This window comes from Bison bison, unplaced genomic scaffold, assembly GCF_000754665.1.
Source record: "Bison bison bison isolate TAMUID 2011002044 unplaced genomic scaffold, Bison_UMD1.0 scf7180017864183, whole genome shotgun sequence".
NCBI lineage: Eukaryota > Metazoa > Chordata > Mammalia > Artiodactyla > Bovidae > Bison > Bison bison.
Window position 1 is genome coordinate 5,102,150 of NW_011494755.1, and position 9,746 is coordinate 5,111,895.

A 9,746-nucleotide genomic window follows, 5' to 3' on the forward strand; every position below is an offset into this window, starting at 1 on the left:
AAATAGATGGGGAAACAATGGAAACAGTGACAGACTTTATTTTCATGGGCTCCAAAATTACTGCAGATGGTGACTGCAGCCATGAAGTTAAGACACTTGCTCCTTGGAAGAAATGTTGTGACCAACCTAAACAGCATATTAAAAAGCAAAGACATTACTTTACCAAGTCTGTCTAGTCAAAGGTATGGTTTTTCCAGTAGTCATGTATGGATTTGAGAGTTGGACTATAAAGAAAGCTGAGTGCAGAAGAATTGATGCTTTTGAACTGTGGTGTTGGAGAAGACTCTTGAGAGTCCCTTGGACAGCGAGGAGATCCAACCAGTCAATTCTAAAGGAGATCAGTCCTGAATATTCATTGGAAAGACTGATGCTGAAGCTGAAACTCCAATCCTTTGGCCACCTGATGCAAAGAACTGACTCACTGGAAAAGACCCTGATGCTGGGAAAGATCAAAGGCCAGAGGAGAAAGGGACGACAGAGGATGAGATGGTTGGATGGCATCACTGAATCAATGCACTTGAATTTGAGGAAGCTCCAGGAGTTGGTGATGGACAGAGAAGCCTGGCGTGCAGCAGTCCATGAGGTCCCAAGGAGTAGGACATGACTGAGAGACTGAACTGACTGACGGAAGTGAAGCTTTAGTAGCACACAGCCATGATCATTTCATTTCTTTACGTCTCCCTGTGGCCACCATGAGACTTAGTGGCAGTACTGAGTAGTTGTGACAGAGACTATATGACCTGAAAATCTAAAATATTTGCTATCTGTCCCTTTACAGAAGATGTTTTCCAACACCTGCTCTAAGGTAGCAGGTTGCTCTCACTCAACTGGATGCTAAGACTTTTTTAAATAGGTCTTAATGCTGAAAAAACAAAACTGTCTCAAAGTTCTCAGTAGTTATTATCCTCTAGGAACTAAAGAATTAAATTTACCTTTGGGTCATATTATCCTTTGTCCTTTGTTCTTGGAAAATGAATCAGTGTGGCCTTTAATTACCCAGATGTAAAGCAATATATATTTGAGGAAAAATGAAGTAACCATTAATCTTAATGTAAATGTTTATACAGAGAAGTAAAGAATTCTCTTTAATATATATGTCAGATGTTTCTTTTAGCATAGCTGCATCTTTGTAGACTTTGTAGCTTCTTTAGAGAAAAAAAATTCCTTTAGTTTTCATCTTTTCTATGATTGCATATCATTGCTTGTTCTTGGGGAACTGTGTGTGTGTTTTCTAGAATTTTTACACATTAGACTGGAAGTACAGATCTGAAAAACTACAAGAAAAATGGGAAAGACTCTGTTTTTACATTAAGCTGAGGTTGAGGTTAGATTGGCTATGTTTATGTCATTTTGAACTATAATAAGATGTTATTTAAGATGAACAACAACCTAGGCTTTGTGAAATGATGATGAAATATTGCATTCTGATGTGATGGTATTTTGGAGATCATAGGCCCAGGGGCAGAATTTCATCAGAAAAGAAGGGGTGTCCTTGCTGTATATTATTCTCAAGAGAAGGATAACATACAAGGACTAAGGCTGCAAGACTGGTCAATGACAAGGGGAAAGAATAAAACTCTTCTTTTTCTCTGGACCTTCATAAACTGAGGTCTAAACTCTGGTGAAAGGGATATAGGTGACTGTAGGTCACAGAGACTCCCATAAAGTAAAATGGTTTCTTTGAAATAGCTGGGATGGGGAATGACCATTCAGAGGCCTTGGGAGAATGAGTCTGGACCTATAGTCCTTGAAAACAGACACTGGAAACAGCAGTTCTAGAATATTTACTGCTTGTACTTACCTCCTATAAGCCTTAACATCCAACAGAGTTGTGTTCTAAATTTATCATCTAGGCTCAAGTATGTGGTGATAAATTAAGAACTTGCTCTATATTTAAATGAAATATAAAGAGGAAATGTAACCAACTGAGGATGCCAATACCCAGTGGAGCAGTGACTGGCAACAAGAGAAACTCCACAGCATGGCAAAGGGTTTCATAATGGGTCTACATGTGTGAGTGTGTGCTAAGTCGCTTCAGTCATGTCCAACTCTTTGCAACCCCATGGACTGTAGCCTACAAGGCTCCGCTGTCCATAGGATTCCCCTGGCAGGAATACTGAGTGGGTTTCCATGCCCTCCTCCAGGGGATCTTCCCAATCTTCCCTGCGTTTCTCTCTTAAGTCTCCTGCATTGGCACACAGGCTCTTTATCACTAGTGCCACCTGGGAAGCCCCAGTAGGTCTACACTAGGGATCTATTTATTTACACACATAAGCCAGTATCCAGAGGAACTGTAAGAACCAGCTGAGAACACAGCAAGTAAGATACAGGTTGGCCATCAAAGCTGACAACGGCTCAAGCCAATAGCAACAGTTTTTAAAGAAATGTGACCTCATTTTACAGTTTTATAGGTGGTAGGAGTTACTTCTGCTGATAGCCTCCCTTAAGCTATAAGCTTCTTAAGAGTGGATAATCTCTCCATCCCCATCATCATAATTCCTGACTCCAAGTAGGATTTGAATACAACAAATTATCCAACAGAAAAGCACAGGGTTTCTTCCCACACATTCTCATTATAAAGAGTCCCCACTCAATCAAGCTCAGGGGCACACTTTAAAAGAGCCACTACAAGTGTCACCAAATCATCTGATACTTTTGCCTCCAAAACTAATCCTGAGAAATTTTCAAGAACACAACTGAATAATTTCTAATGAACTACAACGGCATGTAGGCATGTCTTAGAACAACATCTTAATTATCCAGGAAATATTAAGGATTACAAATAACTGTTACACAGATATGGCTATCTGCTTATGACTACTAAATTGAGATTCTTTTATTTGAGAGTTATATATACACCTAATCAACATCCAATACATTAAATATTAAAAACAATAATTACTTTCAGCTAACTTGACAATGGCCTCACAATGCCTCTCAGCAGACTCCCTCGAAGCCAAGCATTCTCAACCAGACAGTACAGCACCCAAATCCACATGAAGCCCAGGGCCCAAACTTAGTTCTAGGAAGATGAAAAAGAAATTGATATTACAATGGTACTGTATACATGTATCCTTTCAAAGGGTTGCAGTACATAAAGAGATATGTGGCATATCTGGGACACTAAAATCACACAGGGTATGATGACTAATAGAAAAGCGTCTGACAAGACTCCTTGTGAGGTTGAGAACCATCCCTTGGGCAATCACTAACACACCCCTGAAGATGGCACGTTAAAGGAAAGCCATCTGTCCATCTGGATGGCCTAAGAGTTCGTTTTACTGATAGGGGAAGTGAGTCTCTGACAGGCCAAGCGACTTGTCCCAGGTGACATGCACAGGGATCGGCCTAGAAAAGACTTAAATTCTGGCTGAGTGCCCAGTTCACAGTGTGTCATGTTATCCTCACCACCAGAGAGTTTATTTTTCAATCTTTTTGGTTAAAATTATATTTCTTTATAGACAGAAAGGAATAATACAAAGAAAAATTAAATAGTTAACTCACACTGTGAAATGTACATGGAAAACAGTGCAACGAATGCAGACGACCTATGGCTCCTTTACTGAGCGTCTACTGTGATTATGGACCTGTGCCATGTCTCAGATTCCCAAGAAAGTGGACTAGATTATCTTGAAGCTCTCCTTGTCCTGTCATGCTACATAGATTCCCACCTTATGTGTACATCAGGGAGTTGAGGGAACTGCAACAGCATTAATAATAATATACATAATCAGTCCCTAATCACTCATGTTGTTCCAAGTCAAAAGGAGGCTAAACTTCAAAATAATTTCTTGGTTGTGAAACGAATATTGTTTTTTGCTAAGTTGCCCTTTAAACAGCCCACATGGGCTGGCCCACTTTCATGAAGCAGTTCTACACGAGTAAAAATCCCAGGGACAATCCTGCCAAGGTCAAAGCAAAGACTTTCCATTCAGACCATCATCCCTTCTGGCCAAAGCGTGGCTGCCAAAGCTCTTACATGAGCAAGGGGAGCTAATGAATAGAATTTGCATGGAATAACTTAAGCTGATATTGGCATTCCAAGAAGACATCTGTGTTGACATCTTACTCTCTCCTTTCTCATCTCTCCTCACTGTTACCAAACTGACCTCTCTAAAATGTATATCCGAGCATGTCATTCCCCTGCTTACTTAATCTGGATAGCTCCTTACTGTCTACAGGACTAGCCCGAACACCTTGACAAGGCACACCAAAGTCTTCTCAGACTGGGTTGTGTCTACCATTTCTGCCTCCTTTTCTGACAACTCCCTCCCCCATTATCCTTTTACCCTTTCAGCTCTATACTTTACTCAAACCAAGAAGCTACTTACTCCTCAAGATAACCTTGTCCTTTCCTATCATTGTTTCTTTGTAGAAGCTATAGTCCTTCTGGGGGATCTACAGCAGACAAACCCTTATCCTTCAATACACAGCTCACATATCACCACACTGGGAAGCCTTCCTTGACTCACGGCTGATTTTCTTCCTCATAATGGACAACTTAAAGATTCATATGATTGCTAATGAAAATAAGACCACAAACTTGCTTCAGGGATGAGACTGTCTTCATCTTTGTATGGTTAGCACATAGTAGGTGCTCATTAGACGACACTGAATGGATGAATAGTAATACTGATTTATGGAATTCAATTAGCACAATTGTTATTGATTTCCAAGTAGCCTACCAGAACTGCCCAAATATATAGTCCACATTTACTCCTTAATAATATAACAGTGGTATTCTGCAGTGTTTCTCACAGGGTGGTTAACAACTTAAAATTTCTTAAATTATGTGTGAGAGAAATCTACATGGATACAATATTAAATAACACTGATTTGCATGTTGGAACAATTATTCCTTTTCCAATTCTGTTTCAGTCCTGATGGTGATATAAAGGAGAAAGATTCGGTTTGATGCCATACGACTTCAGCATCTCTCTAAAAACATGTCAAATTATTTATTTATTTATTTATTTTTTTGATGCTAATTTCTACATTTATTGTAGACTCTATTTCAGTACTAGAGGTTAAATTTTCATCACCAAAAAATGAGAATAATCTTACAGCTACTACTAAGGTAATGAGCTGTGAAATTACTTTCCCACTATTGTTCTGAAAATATACCCCTAGATTGTTAAGAGAAATTCCAGCTTCATTAGATCTGTTAGTTAACTCTTCAGTCATCATCATATACCCCTAGATTGTTAAGAGAAATTCCAGCTTCATTCAGATCTGTTAGTTAACTCTTCGGTCATCATCATATACCCCTAGATTGTTAAGAGAAATTCCAGCTTCATTCAGATCTGTTAGTTAACTCTTCAGTCATCATCTACTGTCGGCTTGATTATCACTCCTCTTCTTGTTTGACCCCAACCAACTAAACACCAGTGTTTCTCAACTCTTCGGCTAAGTGCAATCTTTTCTCCTACTTCTGTGCACACAGGATTAGTCAAGACGATTTTACCCAAATCAGCCTTGACTGCGCTAACTCTTCCTCTGTCGACAGGGATCCTATATTCACCATAAGCACTTCATTCTTAGACAGCTTTGGTACTTTCGCTGCTTTCTTGTCTCCTTTGGTGCGAACACCTAGAAGCCTTCTAAGCAGGAAATAGGAAATTTCCAGTTCTGTGAAGATCTCAGGTAAAGCTCCAACCGCACCAAGTACTTGCCCCACCATTCTGTCAGCTCGGCACAAAGTGGGGTCAATTTTTGTCCCAACTCCAATAAGACCTCCTGGGGCAGCATACTGAAGATCACTATGCTCTGCGAAAAGCGATACAATTTTGGAAAAGATAGGTTTACACATGAGTTTTCCTTCACTGTCTTTGGGAACAATACCAGGTCTGACTTCTATCTCCTGGCCCACCTTTAATACTCCTTTTAGAATACTACCACCAGCTACACCCCCCTTAAGGTCATCAACTTCACAGCCAGGTTTGTTGACATCAAAGGATCTAATAACAATTAGTCTGGGTTCTGAAGTAAAGTCTCTTGGGGGTACTGGAATGTTCTTTACTATGTACTCACAGACAACTTCAATATTGTATTTTAGCTGAGCAGAAATTGGGATAATAGGAGTGCCTTCTGCTACTGTACCTTGAACAAATGCAAGGATCTGTTCATACTGTTCTTTAGCCTGGCTTTCTTTTACCAAATCAATTTTATTTTGTAGAATCAAAATATGCTGCAGTTTCATGATTTCTATAGCAGCCGAGTGTTCAGATGTCTGAGTCTGAGGACAAGTCTCGTTACCCGCTATCAACAGAAGAGCGGCATCCATCACTGCGGCCCCGTTCAGCATAGTAGCCATCAGAATATCATGGCCAGGACAGTCAACAAAGGAAACATTCCTGACTAATTTGAAGTTCCCTTTGGTCCCTGGAATGTCTGTATGACTCATCAGGTGTGCTACTTCCACAAGATCTATAACATTCTGGCCGAGGACAACTTGGGTCATCAAGTTTATAAATCTTAGCATTAGCATAGCCAAGTTTGATGGTAATATTTCTTTCCAGTTCATTTTTGAAACGGACAGTGTGGACTCCAGAAATAGCTTTTACAACTGTAGATTTCCCATGAGCTACATGACCAATTGTACCTATATTAATTGTGGCTTGTCTGCCGATAACTTCATGTGAAAGTGGCGTCAACTTGGAAACATCCAAAGTGGCGAGATCTTGCCGAGAAAGGTGTGGCTGCCCTAAAGTCACACCAGCCTCGCCCCCCCGCCATCTTGCCCGGAGAGCTAAATTTTTTATTTTTAAGAAAGAGGGAACGAACTTAGGATCAAAGAATTCAGTGACAGGAAAGACAGAACAGGACTTAGGATCAGAGACTTCAATGATCGTCAATACCTAGCTAAAGTGTAAGGGCACTGCTTCATTCTCACTGTTTTTATTTTCATGGTTACTTTCCAGTTTTACAAAGTGACATTAAATTTTTATTTACTGTCAAGCTATAAATTTTTCTTGTTAAATTTATTTAAGTTATAAAATAAGTCAGTTTAAAGAAAAACAATAAGGAAATATCATTACATGTACTTGTTAGCATTACAAAAATAAAGAGGATGGTATCCAAAGGATGGTATACCTATTATAGCTTGAGTGAATAAAGTCTTAGTAGACAAAAGATCCAGGAGGGTCACAAGTCTTCTGCTTTTGGGTACGTTACTAAACTTTTTTGAGCATGTTTTTATGTAATCATTGCTACTTTTCCTATTCAAATCTGTTACAAAAATCAAGTGAAATAACGTGTATGGAAATGCTTTGGAAAATGTAGAAAGCAACATTATGGTCATCAAAACAACCAGCCTCATCACAGTATACCATTCTTTCCCATCCTGTCTCATCCAGGGTGGTTGAAATTGAACTTTGTTGAGTTCTAATAGATTTAATCTTCTTCATCCCCAAATTTCTGTTAAAACAACCAAGCCTACTTTTAAAATAAGAAAATATCTCAGGAACGGTATCATGAATCGATCAAAATAAATGAGAAATTTCTGCCAGAGGGCCATTTGAGAAAATCACTGACCACTCCACTACCCAAGACCTGTAAAGAGCCTGTAACCACACCCTCAAGTCAGCAATCAACACGTACATACGCTGGGGAACAGGTAAAGGGGTTCCCATTGTAGTGGAATGCAGGATGAAGGGAAGTGCTATCTTCAAACCCACAAATGACCTCTGGAAATTGCAACAGTTCAAGCAATCAAGACAGTGGTGCTGAGGCTTGGGGGTGGAGTACACGTTAGGGGTGAGGTGGTCTATTGAGGGGTCACCAGAAATAACCAGAGTTATTTCTGCCCTCTGGTTACACACAAAAAGGACAAAAATACTAAGCAAAGAAATGATCTTTTCATTTCCAAGTAACTGGACCTCAAATTTAATAAAATAAAGCTAGAAGATTCTAATCTCTTCTTCCTTTTTCCCCTTATACTTTTCCAGAAAATTTCAACCAGGAATCTATAGAATCTGTAAATCTATAGAAGCTGTAGAATCTATAGATTCCTGGTTGAAATTTTCTGGAAAAAGTATAATGGAACAATTCAAGCATATGCAAGCCAGGGGATGAGCCTTGGTTTAACGACCTTCCTAATGGATACAAAGATTAGGATGAAGAGGGGGCAAAAAACAAGTATCTGAATTTTAAAGATCCCAAAGTTTTAAGGCTCATGGATGCCCAACATCAACTTTCAAATGCAAAGGACATTTTTCCAAATAGAATCATTGAATGGCATTCTCCTTTGCTAAATCTAAGATGTTCCTTTCTATTCTCTCAAATGAAAAATAAGCAATTTATTGCCTCTCCTATTCCTTTGTCTTAGGACTTTGTTCCAGACAGAGTTTGTCTACTCCATGGTGACAAGTTACATTTCCACAGTCCATTATACCTCTGGCCTGAGAAAGATCTCAGGTTGGCCTGGTAGGCTGGCCTACAGCTGAGAACTCATAATCTCACCTTGGATTAAATACAGACTCCCAAAGGACAATCTCTCCCTTCCCAAGGGTATCTGCCTCCACAATCTCATCTCCATTGGATTGAGCCAAATTCGAAGACTCCCCAGAGAAAGTTGAGGTCAGGAGTTGAAAACAACAGCTGAAATCTCAAAAGAAACTGCAGGAGAGTTGGGTCTTCTCCATCCCTGGACTAAGACTCAGGCAACTGCTGGATAAGCATGACTCAGAAGACAGTTCTGTGCCTGTGAACAAAGCCAAGGCCTTTGGGCTGCATGATCGTCACATCACATTCATACTAGTCAGCCAACAGGTGAGCTGCTCTGACTAGCACATCAGATTGCTTTCTGGACAGGATTTCTGCAGAGTCCGCTCCTCACAGGGCAAGCAACAAATCTGAGTGAGACAATAGGAGCAACCGCAATGAGTCAACGATGGGGTGAGTAAATATGAACGTGAGCACCTACTATACCCTTGGCCATGGGTGGGCTCAGGAAATTCACAGATGAAGGAGAGATGGTTCCTGCCCTTGAGAAGCTAACAGTCCACTGGGAAAAGCAGATAGATAACCTTATAATAGTAACACACTGTGGTGGTGCCATCATGGGGATGGATCCACTGCAGGAGCACAGATAGAGAAGAGTAAATCATTCATAGAGGCTGGTCATGAACATTATGTCATCTAAGCCAGAGCTCCCAGGTTGGTCACTCCATTGATGGAATACTAGTGAAAATTGATTGGTCTGAAGAAAATGTATATTTGGCTTTGGAGCAAACTGTGTACATGCCCATAAAAATATCCAAGGGTAGTTATTAAGAAAGGAAAAAGACTTCTCTTGGTTAGTGAGTATTTTATCTGTTTGCAGGGCAGACATTTTCACTTGCATATAGAGTAATAAAAACAGTGGAGTTAAAGGGGGATGGTTCAGAAAATGCTGGAAAAGTAGAAAGGTCAGGCTGTTAAATAGGAACATGACTTCTTTTGCTCTCTATAGGAATACCGAATAAGTACATGAAAGAGAAATTTCCATCAAAATTCAACTGCCTCACTTCTCTTTTGACCATGTTTCGGATGAAGATATTTGACTAGATAAAGCAGCTCCAGCTTCAAGCCGACAGGCCTGCTGGCTTCTGTCCAGGATAAACACTGTCAGTAAAACAATCCCTCCCCAGCCTCTCAGGAGAGTGCTGACTGGAGCTACCAGCATTCCCTAACTTCTCCTTATGAAACTTAGAACACAAATCACACCGTGGGTCACCAACTGAGCTGTCGTTGACTTGGGCAAAGGA

The 9,746-nt window shown here is 40.1% G+C and overlaps 1 pseudogene; it reads right to left on the minus strand.

Moving 5' to 3' along the window:
- Positions 1 to 5,265: 5,265 nt before the first annotated feature.
- Positions 5,266 to 9,521, minus strand: LOC104991220 (annotated as a pseudogene).
- Positions 9,522 to 9,746: the final 225 nt, after the last annotated feature.